Here is a 19020-nt window from a genome sequence, read left to right as displayed (position 1 = left end):
CATTAATCTTTAATTTTCCTAATCAGTCTTGTCTTCCTCCCCACCAAAATCTAGTCTTATCAACAATCTAAATATTTCAGTTAAATCTTTAAAGTTTATCTTGGAATTAAAAGTCCCAGATCTCAAAATCTATACCATAAACTGCAGCATTTAAACCAAGGATAATTATTTTAAATGATTCTCTATATTATCAATTTTTTTTTTTTAAAAAGTGTTCATTTTCAGAATCTGGGAGTCAATGGCAAGACAAGGCCAAATCAATGTTATCTACCTTTATATTAAATGTTTTAACTTCAAATTTGCTTCTTGACTGCCGATATCCAGTGCTTATCCCCTCTGGACATCGGCACGTCCAGTAGTCCTCAACCTTTTTTGATCTGAGGCCCACCTGGCTTCTAGCCTAACATGCCATTGCCCACAAATGACAATGACTGAGCTTTATTTTCAAGTCAAAGGCAGCTCTAAACACATATTTATCTAATTTTAAGTATTGTATTTTAACATTTTTAAAGACCCACATGGAAACACGCCAGGACCCACGGCTTACTGGTTGAAAACCACCAGATCCCATTTGATCAACTTTTCATTTTGGCACTGAATGCAGTTGTGCACAATATTACAATTACCTACATTAAAAATAATTGTCAAATACAAAAATATTCTTCCATTGTATCAAAAATCAGATTACAAACTAATTTTGTAACAGGGTTCTGATTACTTATTTTAATCTTGTATCAATCACAAACATCAACAACATCCACAATATCTTGATCTGGATAATGAAAACAAGTCCAGTTCCAACCTAGATCCCTATCAGACTCTACAAATTAATTAGTAGATTCTATCCACCTTCATTCAGTCCACAATCTTCATTCAGAATCTACTGTTTGTCACCTGAAGTTTAGCACATGCAAGAGAAATTTAATGCAGCATATGATATCAGTTTGGTGATAACGGAGTTATAAAATAAAATAAGCAATTTGATGTGTTGCAATGAATCACTGTAATTCCAATGAGGATTAAAAACATGAAATATGAAACTCAATCAACAAACATCCTAAAATACAAAATCTCTCAAGAACGATGTGTCCTCCAACTGCCTTCGAGTTTCCCAATCATTCCCAATCCAAGCCCAAGTCAAGTCTATTGTCATCTGATCAAATACAACCGGATGAAACAATGTTCTCACTCACTACAAGGAAAGTGAGCCATTTGATTAATATGGTATTCTTGCACCCCGATATTTATCGTGGCCCAAGCAGGAAGATCCACCTGTGAAGAGGAAGGTCTCACAACCATGGCCTGGAATAGGATTCTCCGTGCCAAAGACCTGTGTGTAGAAAGACATTGGGAAGCCTAACAGTGAGAGGAACCAAAAACAAAAGCTGGGAGGTGATGCATTAAAGAGCCCACATTGGGGATACGGTGAGCTGCACTGGTGCCCTTGTGTAAAGCAGGATTAATGCTTTGGAGGCACTTCGGAGACTGATCCCTGGAACATCAGAATCAGAATTGATTGTCATAAACAAGTCATGAAATTGGGTGTTTTCATAGTGTAAACATTCCTATTATAACCATCTTATAACATTACTGTAAAAAAAATAAAAATAGAGCACGAAAAGTCAAAAAAATAAAATAAAATAAAAGAACGATGTGTCCAAAGCCATAACCTTCAGCTCCCTTTACATATCTTCCAAGTCATTCTCAGATTGAAGTTGACAGTTCAGGATCAAATACTGAACATCCATTTTATGCTTTTGCCTGCTCACCCCTTTTCAACCATACATTCTACTATTCAATCTATTAAAATGCACTATTTTTCCCTCTGTAATCTTCTCTAAACTCGTTCATCAACAAGCATCTCGGATAGTTACAGTATTGACCACTTTATCGCAGCAAGGCAAAGATCTGAAATTCTCTCTGAATACTTTTGGTATTCACTCATTTACTTATAGATCCAACTTTAAAGTGATCACCTTGATTACACTTTATCATATCCTGATACTTTCTTCTCTAGTTCTATGGTGAAAGATCATATCTATACACAAAAAAAAACAAATTAGGAGCAAAGGTCACTGGGTCCCTCGATTCTGCTCCATCAAACAGTATGATCAAAATTGTTCAAACTTGACTCCACCTTCCCCGTTAACCCTTTATCATTGGATGTAGCCAATTCTGCCTTAAATTATTCATAGACTATTTCCTCAACTCTGAGAACGAGGTCCAAACACACAAATCTCGCAATTATTTTCTAATTTCCATTAAACTATTTATTTTTAAACAGTAATCCATCAGAGGAAAATTCCCCAACCTGCCAATCTACCAATGACTATTATATGATTAGAATCTATTCAGTGTTTTGCAACAGTATCATAGGGCAAACACTCATATTATAACCATCTTACAACTTTAATACAAGAAAAATAATAGTGGACAAAAAGTAAGGCAGTGTCTTTGATTCATTGATTATTTAGGAATCAGATGGCAGTGGGGAAAAAGCTGTCCTTATGCTGTTGAGTGCTCATCTTTAGGCTCCTGTACCTTTTTCCCCCAATGGTAGCAGTGAAGAGTACCCACACTCCTGTTCGGCTCCGAATCATGGGTCCTCTACTGGCATCACCTACGGCTCCTAGAACGCTTCCACCAGCGTTGTCTCCGCTTCATCCTCAACATTCATTGGAGCGACTTCATCCCTAACATCAAAGTACTCGAGATGGCAAAGGCCGACAGCATCAAATCCACGCTGCTGAAGATCCAACTGCGCTGGGTAGGTCACGTCTCCAGAATCGTGTTATATGGCGAGCTCTCCACTGGCCACCGTGACAGAGGTGCACCAAAGAAGAGGTACAAGGACTGCCTAAAGAAATATCTTGGTGCCTGCCACATTGACCACCACCAGTGGGCTGATCTCGCCTCAAACCGTGCATCTTGGTGCCTCACAGTTTGGCAGGCAGCAACCTCCTTTGAAGAAGACCACAGAGCCCACCTCACTGACAAAAGACAAAGGAGGAAAAACCCAACACCCAACCCCAACCAACCAATTTTCCCCTGCAACCGTGTCTGCCTTCCCGCATCGGACTTGTCAGCCACAAACGAGCCTGCAGCTGACGTGGACATTACCCCTCCATAAATCTTTGTCCGCGAAGCCAAGCCAAAGAAGAAGAAGCAGTGAAGAGGGCATGACCTGGGTGGTGGGAGTCCTGGAGGATAGAGGCTGCTTTTTTAAGTCACTGCCTCACATAGATGCCCTCGTTGGAGTGAAGTCTGGTGATATACGATATACTATCAGTCTTCTGAACTAGTTTTGTTCTATTATCTAGAATGCATCAATTGTGACCAATACGGGACAAAATACCTCACAGAACCTTTAACCACAATAATATATACATGAGCATGTGATCACTGGTACACAATTTTAAAAGCGCCAAAAAGCTTTTGGCGAGTCTGGAGTCAACAGTAGTCTTTGAAGTCTTTCTAGGCCTGGAGCAGCACTTGCTCTATTACTCAGTATTAACTAAAGTATTCCCATTGAACCAAATCATCAATTAAAACCAAGAAAACTAAGAAACCAAAATTGAATAAAAGGCTAGTTTCTTTATACTACCACAATTTAGTCTTACAAAATCAATGGCATATCATTGTTGCATCTAAACTACTACATCTGAAGTCATTATTTTGACAAGAATAAACCAGTTGGATGCAAACAAATTCAGTACACCAACTGATCTCAGAGGTTGTAAAGACAGGAATGAAAGGAGTAGTACTGAGTTCTACCAACCACTACGAAACACCAGCACCAGGCAGCTGAAAGTTTAGCTTTGGAATGTATTGCAAATGCATTATCTATGCATTGGAAAATAGGAAATGCTGGACTAAAAGACCAAGATTCTTTTTCTTCATTACCACTTTTAACATAAAAGCATAATAATTGTCTAGTCACAAAAGCCAACTATTATACATTAATCCACAAGTCTATGATCCTTACTTATCAAGTTGGGCAAAAGATAATCACCCAATGTTGAAAGTTTTATGAATCTCACATCCAAAATTAACTGCTCACCCATACGTCATAACTCAAATTACTGATATACCTGCATGAAAATGTTGTCCTTTTAAAAAAACTGACTGCATTAAAGAAATGAGCACAATTCACTTTTTCTCAAAAGCTTTTGTAAATTACTCTTTAATTTACACTTCTTGGCACAGTAAGAGTTCATTGGTCTTCAAAGATGATGCACATTTCTCTGTCCAACTCCTTACCACCTCTATGTTTCTTCCCCCCACCTTACTACTCTCATTACTTCTTCCCCCCAACCCCCACCCGATCCTAGCTCCAATTCATGTGTCTTCTCCATCCTCTCCCTCGACTTCCCTCTCTCGGATGCTGAACTGTCTATTCAAAGATAAAGTCACACCTTTGTGTCTCTATGCCCACAACTCAATTTCACGCCCAGCAAGATAGTGAACACTTCTTCCATCGCCTCTTCCTGTGTCCATTTCTTTGACAAGGAATCCTAACATCCAACTAATGATCCTTCCATTTATCTCCATTTGGCCTGTAGCTTGACAAGCCTCTAGCAAGTTTCCTCTTGAACTTTTTTTAATCTCCAACTGGGCTGCATCTCACTCACTCACTCTAACCACAGCCACCCCTGAATGCTGTTCTTCACTCACTAACCCCAACTTCACAAGATCTGCAGACAAGAAAGATTCAGGTATGGGCTAGCACAGATCTTAACATTGCAGATGCCATATTCCAGCTCTAGGACACCTCCTCATATCTATCCATCAACCAAGACTGCACTAACCATAATCAGGATATCATCTTGGACCTCATCATTTGTGATCTCCTTGCCACCATCTCCATCCCAAGAGTTCTCCAACCTTGCACCACGAGTTTTTAATCTCCTACTCAAAATTCACAAACAGAAATGTCCTGGTCAACTGCTTCTGCCTACGGCTCCCTACTTACTATGGTCCAACTTACAATTTTTCTAAGTTACAATTGTTCAAATCCGTACTTCAAATTTTGAATTCTGATCTGTTCCAGCGCTTGAGATATGCAGTACTCTCATTATTCTCCCACTACTCTCCCACGATGCTGGGCAATGGCCACATCACGTGAGAGTATCGTACAGTATACTTGCTCGCAATGCTGACTCAACCACGTGGTTTTTTTTCCCAGTATGGAATAAGGTATTCAAAATTTAATTATAAAAAATGGTATGTGCGGTATTCTTTTTTGACTTGCTATTTTTTCAACTTATTATGGGTTTTCCAGAACCTAACCCCATTATAAGTTTTAAAAAAAATGAGTATATGGAACAGTTCCGGTTCCAATCCTACTTGGGTACCACCCCCCAACTCTTCCTCTGCTATATCAATAACTTTATTTTTGCTACAATCTGTAATCAGTGCAGAACTTGACAATTCTATTAACTTCACTGTCAACTTCCACCCAACCATTAAATTTACCTGGACTGTTTAACATCTCTCGCCTTCCTTGACCTCTGTTTCCATTTCAGGGGACAAAATATCTACAGACACATCAAACTGGATTATACCTCTTTTTAGCCTATCTCTTGTAATAACACCATCCCTTTCCCCAATTCCTCTGCCTCCACCCTATCTGTTCCCAGTTTGAGGCCTACTACCGAGGACGTCCTCTTTAATAAAGGTGAATTCTCCCTTACAGTTATCGATAAACCCCACACCCGTGTTTCCTCAATTTATCATACTTCTGCACTCAACTTGCCTCCCCCCCCCCCAGGAGAAAAAGGAAATCCATTTTCATCCTCACTTTCCACACATCATCAACCTCATTAGATACATTATCCTCTGACACCACGGCCAATGTCAGCATGATCCTTCACTAGCCACATCTTCCCCTCTCCACCCTTATTCTCTTTTCATAGGTACAAGACTCTCTGAGACTCCCTCATCTTCTTAGATCCCCACCCACCCTTCCAAATCCTAAAGCACTTTTCATTAGAACCACAAAAAGTGAAAAACTTGTCTGTAGCTATTCCCATTCGCCTCCATCCAGGGCCACAAACAAACCTTCTAGTTAAGGCAAAGCTTTCCATCTTGGTGGATCTAAGCTTAAGTTTTTTTTTTAAGTTTCAACTCCACCAATAATTTCTGCAACAATATATCTGTCCTCTGCCTTGTGCATTGTCAGGGAGAGAACAAACTTGAGGAACACACATTCCTCCCGGACAGCCTTAAACCTAATGGCATGAACGTTGGTGACTCCTACCTAGCCCCATCTCTTCTTTACCTACTCCTATACTTTTCTTCTCTAACTCTTCTTCCCCAGCATTTCCTAGTGATCTCTCCCTCTACTGGTCTCTCCACCTTTCATTCTACACCAGGGGTGTCAAACTCAAATTCATGGAGGGCCAAAATTAAAAACTTGGACTAAGTCGAGGGCCGAACTAAATATTTATTGAAAATTTTCAACAACATCTGCATGTTTTCTCTTCTTTCAACATATGTAATGTTAAACTTTTTCTTATTAAAATAAGTGTTTAATAATAGTTTTGGATAAACTTTTTCCAGAAGCATTAACAAATAAGAACTAAAATATTCAATAAATAATATTTCTCTATAGAGGATTTGTCAAATGTTGCTAGTGTGCTGTCGAATAGTAAAATCTGAGGGCTATTGAGAATGTGGGAGAATAACATGATTCCTGAAACAATCAAATGGGTGACTGATTGTGGGCATGAACTCTAGCAGGGTTATTTGCCATGCCCTTTTTCCATTGGTACAGATATCCTTTGATTTACACACTTTTCAAGTTTTATGCCTAATGAGCTTGTATCCAGGTGCAGGACCATTTTTAACCAGGAATATATTTATCACTGTGACATGAAACTATTGGAAGATCGTTTTATCCTGAGATTAAAATTCATAATCCTTACTCAGGCCTGTGTGCGGGAGGGCGGGGTTTGCGGGCGACCGGGTTGGACAACGACAGTGCGGGGGCACCGGCTCTCGCTGCAGGGCGGCATCTCGGCGGATCAGCGGCCCCGTCACCGTGAGTCGCGGGTCGGCCTGCGGCAGGGAGGGGGAGTGGGCAACGGTCCTGGCAAGGTCAGGCCCGAGGCCTCCGGTTCCGGGCGCTGGGAAGCAGCCTTGGCTTCCCCTGACACCGGCCAGGCCCCAAAATCAGAGTCCACGGTGAGTCCCTGCAACGTAAACAGAGGAGGTGGGGGCAATTAGCGGGCTGACGCCAATGCATTCTGGGATTTGTAGTATTAGCTGTGCATGCGCTATACTGGCGCGACAGCCAGCGGGCCACCTCTAATACATTTTTGAAATGATCTTGCGGGCCAGATATAATTATATCGTGGCCCACGGGCCAGAGTTTGAAATGTGTGTTCTACACCCTATCACTTCTTGGCCCATCCTCCAAGTTCTTTCCCCTTTTATAAAGCATAGTATCGCCCCTTCGCACTTTTGTCTCAATAAAAGGTCCAGAACTGAAATGGTGACTGACCATTTCTACCCGTGGATGCTGTTTGACTAAGGTTCCTCCAGCAATTCTTTGTTTGCTCAACATGTAAATCATTCAATCTTTAATTTCAATTCTTTTGCCTTGGATCTTCCTTGCAAACAGGCTAATCTGTGTAAACCTGGTCATAAAAGGAAATCCAGCCTCCATTCTGAAAATTTTAGTTGCCTTCTTTTGACTCATTTCAGTAACATATAATCAGATCTAGAATGCAAAGAACCACCATTTTCAGGGAAGTCTGAAATGGGAGTATTCCCTCACTATTTATTCTTAATTCTGACCTTTAATCTATTTGATTTACTCCTTGTGTTTCTCCTCAGCCACCTACACTACACCAAAAATGACAAAAGTTTGTTCAATCTCTCCCCATAACTGATACCCACTAAACCAGGCAACATGCTGATACCTCTTCTGTTCCCATTCTTCCTGATGATGCCAAGTATGCCATAAGCCTTCTTTACTACCCTAACTACCTGCATGACCACTTTAATGAGCTATGGATCTGTACTCCACATCTCTTTGCATACAAGTATCTTTTTTAAAAGAACCTTTCCATTAACCATATATGTTCTCCTTACATTTGACATCCTAAAATGCAACACCTCACACTTAACCATATTAAACACCATATGCCATTTTTCTGCCTATATCTGTAAATGGGCTATATTCTGTTGCATTTTCAGATAGCCTTTTTAGTGTCCACAACTCCACCAATCTTTATATTATCTATAAACTTTGTCACCCAAGTCATTTACATCACAAATAACAAAGTCCCAACATCAATCCCTGTGGAACACCAATGGTTACAGGTCTCCAGCTCAAATAACACAATTATCAACCTTCCATCATGACCCTTTGTCATCAATGGGCCAGTCAATTCTGTATCCAAGCCATCTGCACTCCCTGGATCCCATGCATCAGATGACCATCTCATTCAGTCAAAATACTCCAAAACTGGAGTATAGAATCTATGCTGAAGACAGGCCATCATCTGGATAATACCAAAGCATTTGATGGACTACTTAGTCCATCAAATACTACATAAACCAAGGCTTATTTAACGTCTTACCCACGACAAAATTTATCGATGAAATAAAATGTTAGGATTGTGGGATCTTTTAAAATGCATTCCTGATGGTATGTTACACTATATTACATGCAATGTTTTTGAGATACAGTGACATCATACAAAACTCTCACCCACAAGATCACCTTACACAAAGTGAAAACAATAGAAAATACAAACAAAATGTACATATTTCTATAGGACAAATTTAATTTAATAAGATTTATCCAGAGACTGAATTTTGAATATGACAAAAAAAACTATGAAGTTCTCGTGAATACATGACTGAATTAAAAGGTCAAATAGGAAGCCTAACTGAGGATTTAAGTCCATGATAAATGTGACATCAATCTTATAGAGGCACAACACTAAATCGCATGCTGGTGCTTGAAGGAATTGTGAATTGAAGAACAGAAAATATAAAACATGACATGATTTGTAATTATACAGTATTATGAAAGCAAATGGAAGATTTACCAACTGCTAACGTGACTACAAGCTAAATAACTGGTCATACACGCGACAAGATTTCCAAAAAGGTTCTTGGCATAATTTTCAAATTGAGGGATAAGGTAACTTTTCAGCTATGGATCAAGATGACAACACAATTCCATTCAAAGAACTGAAAAACAGTGCATCACTACATGTTCAGACTGCACAGATTCTACACAAAGAGCATTAAACAGCCAAACACTCAAACCATAACACCATGACTTTGATCAATAAAAATTACTTCCATATTTTTTTTTTGTAAATTTAAGGACATTTAATATGTTTAATGAACATTATTTTTCAAACAGTGCCAAAATACAAAATTGGCATTTTTATACCTTTAAGACAGAAGGTTGTAATTGTTTTGTAAATACAAATAGAAACAAAAGTGCCTTAAAGCATCGAAAATATCGATCAATCCCACATTTCCCCCAAGAGAAACGGTTAGACTCTGCACCCTAGCAATGAAAAAAATTTAATGTTAGTGAAAATAGAGGAAACCAGAGTTTGACAAAACACAGGAATACTTAAACACAGGAAGTCTTTATTATTCCAGTGGCAAACTTGAAAATGCAGTTAATGAGTTCAGATAAATGGTCTCTTGACCTGTCATATTAACTTTCTCTTTTCACAGATGCCACCTGACTTTCTAAATATCCAGGATTTCCTCTTTTTATTGAGAAAACTATTACCTATTTTCAGGTCTGCAAAAGTTAGATTTATCCACTAAAATCTGCTTATGTCATCGAGCAACTGCAACTCCATATTTTTTCCCACTGCCTCCAGTTAGATTAGGGCACAAAAAAATTAATCACCAATGTTCTCATCTGATGGTTTTCTAATAACTCCCTGTTCAAAAATTCTTGTGATGCTGGATTTGTGGTTGGTTTGGCTATACTGCCTTCTCTTACAAAGCCAATAATTAACATTCATTGTCTTGGTTCACATGAAGAATATCCATTTAGGGGGATACTAGATGTCATCCAGTGCACTTCCCCTTTTAAACATGTGCAAACCAGCTCTTAATCAAATTCCAATGTAATCCATACACAAGGGATTTGTCAAAAGTACCATTGGAGCACCTCCAGTCAAACCCACAATGTCAGCCAGATCCATCATTCAATCAGATTCTGGTTGATCTTCTCCCACCAGCTCCTCTTTCCTTTTCAAATCTTTATATTCAGTGATTCATTTGATGGTCAAATATGTTTAAAAAGAAAATTTGCAGATTTACTGAATTAAAAAAATACATATTTTTCTTTCGGAAAATATATGAAATAATATTTTGCCATGCAAACAAAATTTTTCAATTTAACTCTTCTAATCCCAAGCAAATTGAGCAAACTACAGTGTTCTTCTAGACTGATCACCTTCAACAATCTGCTGGAAAATAAACTTGACATATTGTAGTACAGTTACATTTGGGTAACCCTAACCCTCAACTTCTATATTCATTTAACATCTTTAAAGAGACATGTTAGTTTCTTCTGTGGATGTGGTTGCACAGTGGCTATGTTTTTGAACTAGTAACTGGAAGCCTGAACTGGCGATTTGAAACCAAAGCACCGCAGCCTCTGAAGAGTTCAAGTAATTCAGCAAATCCAGAATAGAACTATCAACAGTAGTGATCAAGGAAAACACTGTCAAAAATATCATTTTTCTTAATGTCTCTCAGAAAAAGAAGTTAGCCAACAAAAATGAATGCTTCACCCAAATTGATGGAGTTGATTATTTTTGTTATTTACTTTTTCAAACTCCTGTTGCAGTCTTAAAGTTGTTCACTTTGTCAACCAATATTTTTTCTACACAAAAAAAATGAAACAAATGATCCTGGTTACATTTAAAAGATATGATTTCTGAGCTAAGAAATTTGAGTTCAATCATGTCGGGTAAATTTAATATCGGGGTTCCTAAAGAATTCAAGTTTACCCAGTTCATTAAATTCCAATAAACTGGCAACTTTTACAGAGAAAAAATAAGTTAGATGTTGATACCCTCCTATTAGTTATCAGGATAATTACAAACTTTCCCCAAGTAACAATGAGAGCCAAAACAAGAGTTGAATCATAGTTGACTTGCATTTCAATAGCAAATGCAAAATTTGGAAGCATTTTTAGTTGAAGTAGCAAAACCTGCTTTGCTTACAAGACCTGCATGGTAATTTTAGGAACTCTGAGAAACCAGCAATAAAAAGTCATTGATCAGCTGAAGGAAATATAACAAATCCAACATCAGCAACCTAACGCAATGAATGTAACATTAGGATCTCCATCTAAACCTGCATAATGCCATTAAAAGCCACGATATCATGGACTGCTGGACTACATTCAATGAATTGGAGCTTTTGCTAAGTTTTTAAATCCACGAACTAGAATCAGGGAAAGAATACGTGCTCCTTAATGTGACATCCATTTCAAAGAACCTTCGACACCACAGCCTTTGTTTAAGCCAGCCAAGATCAAAAGTTATAGATCACATGGAGTACAGAGCACAAAATCACAACATCAGACTCAATTTTTAAAGATGAAGTTTTTTTATGGATCTTCTGAGGAATGCCCTTAAGGTAGGGCATTATTCCCTCATGTTATAAAAAACAAAAATATTGAGAAAAAACATTGAAAAACAAAACATTTCTAACATAAAAATGAAGTCATACTATCAATGAATAAAACACTAAAGTTTGCAGACACCATGAATGAAGTTTAAAAAAAAAACTTAATACTGCAGAAACTCAGCAAGTCAGTGTACTTCATATAGCAAAGATAAACGGCCACCTGCCTACATTTTGCTCATACTTTGATTAAAAGACTCACACCTGAAACAGTGGTTATTTATCCTTGCTATACAAAGTACACTGACCTGCTGAGTTTCTCTAGCATTGTGTTTTTAATTATCAATGATAGGGTGATGAAAATAAAGAATAACAGTTACCTGAAGAATTTAATTCTGAGGATCATTGGGCTGGAGAGAATAGGAATGGGGGTATTTATTACACACAAAGGTGATTTGTGAAAAGCGCATGCTTTATAAACGAAGTTGTGAATCAAGCATACAACATGCAATGCTTTCAGTTTGTTAAATCAGTCAAGCTCCCTGCTGACACAACTTCAGTGTACTGCTTCAGCCTAAACTAATTAACAGACAGGTGTTAATTTCAAGCGTTGATCTATTGCTGTGCTTAGCAAGCTTCATGTTTTTAGTAAATATTCCTGTTTCTCCCTTAGAAATTTTAATATTACACTACTATTAACAGAGTATATTAACAGAGTGTCCATTCTGAGTAAATTGTTATTATCCTGCACTTACTCATGAAATCAATGGCAGTTGGATGCTTAGATGATAAACCAGAGAAATAGGAAGAGGACATTCAGCCATCCAAGTATACTTTGCCACTCAATTCCTCAACAACACATCAAATCTATTTAACCAGCTCTGTTCCAATCCATAGAAGCCTTAGCTAATAAAAAACCATGGTCCATCAGCTATAGACTTAGTCCTGTCAAAAAAAATAAAGCAGCATAGCTTATTTCTCTCCAATAGGACTATTTCCTGTATACATAGATTAGTTGATGCAACAGATTTATATTGAAGAATCAAGGATGTACAATGTGGAACTGGATAATTTTCAAATAATTTTTACTACCATTTTTCCCTACAAATTGCAATACACTGATATGAACTATTAAATTTCCCTCTAAGGATTAGGACAAATGGGACATTGAAATATGGCAAATTTAAAGGTCAAACTTGAATGTGTAGAAACACACAAACTTTCACCATTGCTGGTGGATGTCTTCTGAGTGGTTTCAGCATTTTGTTTTCATTTCAGATTTTTAATTTTCTTCCACTAGTGCTGACTGCAACTTCCAATAAGAAGATGTAATTAAAACCTATATTTTGCTTGGAATATTTCAGTAAATCAAATTTACTTTATTTAATCTGATAAGCCAATGTTATTGAACTACATCATTCTCCAAGATGCAAACAGTTAAAATCATTTTCATTTTATCATCCAAGATTCTTTGTATCTATCCTATTTGGAGATTTTGAGTTTAATAAAATTACCAATACAATGCATGATCTAATAATACAATACTAAAGATAAGCAATTAAAATTTGAATTATTCAAAGCTTATCATTAAATTTTGGCACTATTCCTATTTGGTGAGCTTTCAAATAACAAGGTACCCCAAAATAGACGAAAAGATGCAAATATAACTTCTGCCTAAATCTTGGATAACTTTCAATTCAGACCAAAATTTGATAAATAAAGCAGAACCATTTTTTTCTCCCATTTCCAGTTAAAACAATAGAACCCAACCTTTTAAGTCAAACTCAAAAGAATGATATAAGCATTAAGTTTAAGGGAGTAAATTGAAAAAAACATTCAAAATCAGACAGATTTACAGAAGTGTTTGGACAGAGATCATTTGATGCCATGATTTTGTTTTGAACCCATACAACCTCCTCATAAAATTATTGACTAAGGGTTTCTTCAAGAGCCATCAAATAAAAAAAAGATGATTACTAACAGCATTCATAAAATCTAGGATTGGATTACTTCTACCAGAATGCTTGATAGATGCAAATGAAGAAATTACATGAAAAATTTCAGTCTGTGTTATTTCCAGCAACTTATTGCCATCATGAAATACCCCCCAAAATGAAAAGATCCTCATGGAATTGCTATTGGACTGCAATCATAATTGAGATATGTCATCAGAAGTCATAATACTGAATCAAGGTATGCTCCATACAGAAAAGTAATCAGCGTAGGTAAACTAGGAACAATTGGCAAATTATAACTTTAGCTATTGTACTTTAAGTTTGAAACAAATGAAAACAAAATGTATAATTTTGTAAGCCTATTTCACACAACAGAAGATTAAACTGGAAAATGGTCATATCAAAAATATACGTGCTGTGCTAAAAAGACTTTTATTAGAAGCACTTCAGAAAGTTGCTGGTCAAACTTATGAATCTCAGTCCAAAATAGACAATTTGAAATTTTAAATTCCAAAAAATTCTCTGCAGAAGGCAGAAAAGAAACAAAGTGAAATGTGCATTCAAATTCATCAAGAATTATCAAAACAAAATCTATGTTTCAAATTCAGATAATCAAGATGAGGATTTTGCAAGCAGAAATAATCTCGGATCATCTTTTTTCACTTGTACAATGCTGGACTGCACTCTCCATGTGGAGAAATTAGTAGTGATAAATTCAGTCAAAGGTTTAACTTAAAATGCTCACCTATGACTTGCCTGTTCGAGTCTGCAGTGAATGGACCAAAACCAAGATTTAAGAATCTAATTATCACAATGCAATAAATAATTTTGTTATATTTCTTGTTAACTCTATTTATTAGTTTTAAATTTGGACAAATTATGCATTTTCTATTCTTAAAGAACCACTTTTGAGGGTCCATTCTACTTAATGCTATCCTGACACACTATGCCATTAATGTTTCAAAAAACATTTTGCAATTATAAATTTAAAATATAGCTTTAATTAGAAAACATCTCAATTCAAATCATTTCTGATTTGCCAAATCAACATGCCAAATCAAATCCTGGATGATTTTCCAAATCAACATGCCAAATCAAATCCTGGATGATTTTCCTATCCACTGCTCAATAATTTACATTTATCCTCCACGGTCAAGTTAGCAAAATGCTAATAAAAAGTCAAATTGGTGATGGGATCTGTAAAGTAATGCTGGTCTCTCTTCACACTAATGGTTACACTTTACAGGCTGCAAAACAACACGCCTCTGCCTTGGTGAGGCACAAAACTGCCCTGATTTTTGTTGAACCCCATGAAGACATTCTGATTTTGAGCAATTAAAAATCAATTTGGGGGGGGGGGGGAATTCAAATCCTGCATTTTAACACATTCGGAGTGAGCTTTCTGCAAAGGCAGCAGGATGACAAAGGTGGTGGGTTGGGGGGGGGGGGGGGGGGGATGTTGAAAAAGAAACGTCGTGATTTTAATCCTGAAAGCAAGACGCATGTGGCTTAATGCCTCTGCATCGACCGTGTACAGCCCTGAAAAACGGGTCATGAGCTATTGCATCAGGGTTTTGTATGATCATAAAGCCCCAAAGAAAGAAAGAAAACAAAGCTGAGCATTTGGGATACCTGCACATCGCGATCATAATAGGGTTTGGGCGTCTCACAAGTCAAGATCCACCCTGCGGTAAAAGGAGAGAGAGAAAAAAAATCTTGTTCTTCCTCACTCCACCCACCCAAAACTCATCAGTCCTGCTCAGGACCTGCAACCTTGCCCCATCCATCCATTCTGTTACGCACAGTTTTATTTCCAGCAAGTGGAAATGAATGGAGGGGCTTGGAGCCGGGCGTTGGCCACACTGGCAGAGGGAACCAACCTGCATTGATCTTAGGGGGGGGGGGAAGGAAAGAAAAAACACAATTGGGTCAAACTCTCAAGAGGAAAATAATGAACCATTTCTCTCTCCTTCCCCCCCCCCCAAAAAAAAGACGGATGCCCGTCTGTTGAAAGGCCACGTCGGCGACATGGAGATGATTTCAAGAGGGGGCTGCGGGGTGGAGGGGGGTCCCAGAGGTCGCGGTGAAAAGGCATCGGTAAAGGAGAAGAGGCAGCTCATTTGAACCAACGGCCGGACGCCATTTTATTACCACACAGCAAGGCGGCCGCCGCCGCACCCCCCCCTCCCTCTCTCCCTCCCCCACCCACCCAGCCAGCCCGCCCCGGCGCCCTGCTTTCATCAGCCTCCCGGCCCCGAGTCACCGGCGACCACTCACCCCGAACGGAGTCGGCGGGCTCGCGGCGACCATTCAGACGGGAATCCCGAGCTTTCTCCGGCTGTCAAACACGATGGCGACGGCGGCCGTTTCTCCCTCCCTCCCCCCCCCCCTTCGCCTCCTCCTCTTCGTTCAAACGGGGTTTTTTTCTCTCTCTCTCTCTCTCTCTCTCCCCGAGTGGAGTCTGCGCACATCAACCGGTCCGTTTTTCTCGCTCTCTTTCCCCCCCCCCTCCTCCTCCTCTCAGATTCCGTCCTCCTCCCCAAGTGTCAGAAGCCACGCTCCGCGCCTGCGCACGGGCGCCGAGCGGGGTCTCCGCCCCCCCCATGCCGCGTCGCGCCGCGCCTGCGCACGGGCGCCGAGCGGGGTCCCCGCCCCCCCCCCGCGATGCTGCGTCGCGCCTGCGCAGATCCGGCAGCGCGGTCGTTGAAAAGACACGCGAAGTCCAAGCGCTGGGGAGGAATTCCGGTCCGGCGCATGCGTCATCGGCGGGAACTCGTTTTCGGGGAGGGGTCGCGCATGCGTGGTGAGGTCGTGACGGCGGCGTTGACGGGCGCTCGAGCGCGGCCTTTTGAGAAACGTGAGCTTGATTACGATGAGAACTTGACTTATTATCTTTATACTTGAGGAAATTATTTTTATTTCTTGGTGCATTGGAGTTTTAAGGGGAGCTATGTTATTTCCCATCTCACCTGGACCGGAGACACGTCTTCATAAGCCAGATAATGTTGCCCTGAATAAAGGAAACGAGCAGGGTGCTCTTGGGGCCAGAGCTTTCAATTCTATCTGGTCTGCTCTGTGTGCAACTCTCTATATATTTTTGTAGCTCCTATTCACGAATACTTCAACGTTAATTATGGTTTAAGGTTGGCCCTGAGCTTTAGAGAAAATCAAATTCCATTTATCTTCAGGGTGACCAAGCAAGAGGTTGGGGATCAAGTTCAAGTTGATTAACATGACGAAACAGCGTCTCTCTGGACCATGGTTGCAGGCACAATTACACTACATAATAATCGCACAAATATGGGCAGCAGGCACATGGGAACATCACTATTCCAGGTCCCGTGCCATATATTACTCCTAATTAACTGGTTCATGCGAGGGTTCCTTCACCTCATCAACTGCAACAGTTTAAGAATGGGTCTCGCCGCCACTCTTTGAGGCTTAAAACAAAAAGAAAGTTTGGCATCGTCAGCTCCATCTAGATCTTACCTTGTAGAAGCAGTGTGGAAACGGGCCCTTTGGTCATGCTGACCACCCTTTTACACTAATCTCATTTTCCATTCTTCAATTGAGTAGCAGTTGAAATCAGATTGTAAAACAAAATGAGTATAAAACTAATGCAGGAATTCAGCCAAAGTAGCCAACTCGTTGAATCTTACTTGTTACTGGGAAATAGGGGAGAAGACCTGGAAGCTCAGGTTGCAGGAAAGATGATCACGATCGACCGAGTCTCTCAAATGAGATCACCAATTTCACAGATTTGCTATGACAATAGGTCACTCTTCCAATGACTAGATTTCAGGATTGACATGTAACATGGAGGATATTGGAAAGTTTAGGGTTGAAACCCTGCGTATCCCTTTCACATGCTGCCTAACTCAGGGAGTTTCTCCAGCAGTTTGAGATTTTGTTCTGGAACTTGGGTGTCCATGAAATCCGATTATGCTTCTTTGCATAATGTGTTGTCATTGATTATGCCGATTCTTTCAGCATCTGTTTATTTAGTCTAAAGAAATTATATATATTTTTATGAGTCTTGCGTTAATTTATTCTAAACAGCATAGTTTGGACGCAGTAGGTTAAACACTAAATAGAACATCTCATGCCCTTATTTCTTTGACACAAGCAAGGAAAAGTGAGAGAAAAACACCTGATGAAGAGTTCCCCATGATTTAGTAAATTATGCCTTATTGAGGATTTATCGGCACAGCTATTCTCGCGACTGTTTTTTTTCTTCTCAAGTTGTGACCGAGTCACAGAGTCCTAGAACAAGCCATCATCTTGAAGCTAGGCAAACAGAAAGAAGCATGTCTATTCAGAAGAATGAGCTCAAAGTCAGGGGACAAAAAGAGGTCAGTGGTGTGGCAGATTTACCTCGTGTAAATGTCATTTGGCGTTTCCTGAATGTTGCCACCGGGATTAAAGGGCGCAGCGTTAAGGTCATGCTCCCTTGAATGGCGCCTGTGCAATCCTCAAGCCTGACTCCCAGAGTGAACGGAGGCGCTTCCGGGTCGCACCGCGGCTCAGTTTGTGCGCAGCCGTCAAGGCCGACATGGCGTTGGCCACTGATCTGAAATCCGAGCGACGTGTGCATTTGTTCGGCAGTTCGAAAGCCGAGGAGTGGAGAAGAAGGAATAGCTTAGCCGGATAATAGATTCACTGCGTTCATCAGGTTTTTATTCACATGAAAGTGGGAAGGAATCGAGTTGAAGCTCAGAAACTATCATGTGCGTTATGTCAAAACGTGTGAACAGGATTTGATTATTCTTATTCATTGCATTGTAATGTTTCTGTCTTTATGATATTTTTGTTCTCAAATCAATTCATCATGCTGTGATCCCTTGGATGATACATTGATCCTTTGCAGTGGATTTCTGTTTAGGTCAAAAGATGGTCTGCTTTTTTATATTGCCAACATTGGTGTAAGTGCTGTAGAAAAGTAGCAAGCATTATGTACTTGAATGTTACATGTCAATGCTGAAATCTAGTCATTGGAAGAGTGACCTATTGTCATAGCAAATCTGCCTATCCTGTGAAATTGGTGATCTCATTTGAGAGACTAGGTTGATGTGATCATCTTTCCTGCAACCTGAGCTTCCAGGTCTTCTCACCTATTTCCCAGTACCAAGTAAGATTCAACGAGTTGGCAGCTTGGCTACTTTGGCAATAAGACAAATGTTCTCTTTAATAGTTAAGTGAAGCATAATTTGGAGGAGATTATTAGTAGTTTTAAAGAAGATTTATTAATGAAAGTACAATGTTGAAGAAATTCAACACTCAAACAGTGTACTTTTTGTAGTAAAATTTTTGGCCTTGAGCCCTTTATCAAGGGATGAGCAAAATGTAGACAGGAGGAGAAGCACAAGTAGATACATTTTAAAATTTAGACAGACCACACGGTAACAGGCCCTTTCGGCCCATGAGCCTTTTGCCCCCC

The 19020-nt window shown here is 39.5% G+C and overlaps 2 protein-coding genes across 5 annotated transcripts in view; one reads left to right on the top strand and one right to left on the bottom strand.

The window, feature by feature from the left end:
• The window catches only part of LOC138750003 (lissencephaly-1 homolog), a 90310-nt gene extending 72274 nt beyond the window's left edge, over positions 1–18036 (bottom strand). Inside the window, exon 1 of one of the 2 annotated variants that reach the window (XM_069912155.1) lies at positions 17958–18036. The gene's annotated coding sequence lies outside the window, so the exon portion shown is untranslated. Of the gene's footprint in view, positions 1–15860; positions 15977–17957 lie in introns of those variants that run through there. The other variant, XM_069912154.1, reaches the window with a different exon arrangement.
• The window catches only part of mettl16 (methyltransferase 16, N6-methyladenosine), a 73512-nt gene continuing 70763 nt past the window's right edge, over positions 16272–19020 (top strand). The window contains exon 1 of one of the 3 annotated variants that reach the window (XM_069912146.1): positions 16272–16440. The gene's annotated coding sequence lies outside the window, so the exon portion shown is untranslated. Of the gene's footprint in view, positions 16441–16896; positions 16920–18105; positions 18311–19020 lie in introns of those variants that run through there. The other 2 variants (XM_069912148.1, XM_069912147.1) reach the window with 2 other exon arrangements.

The sequence above is a fragment of the Narcine bancroftii genome, chromosome 14 (genome assembly GCF_036971445.1).
Source record: "Narcine bancroftii isolate sNarBan1 chromosome 14, sNarBan1.hap1, whole genome shotgun sequence".
NCBI classification, from domain to species: domain Eukaryota; kingdom Metazoa; phylum Chordata; class Chondrichthyes; order Torpediniformes; family Narcinidae; genus Narcine; species Narcine bancroftii.
This window is presented reverse-complemented; position numbering and strand designations above follow the sequence as displayed.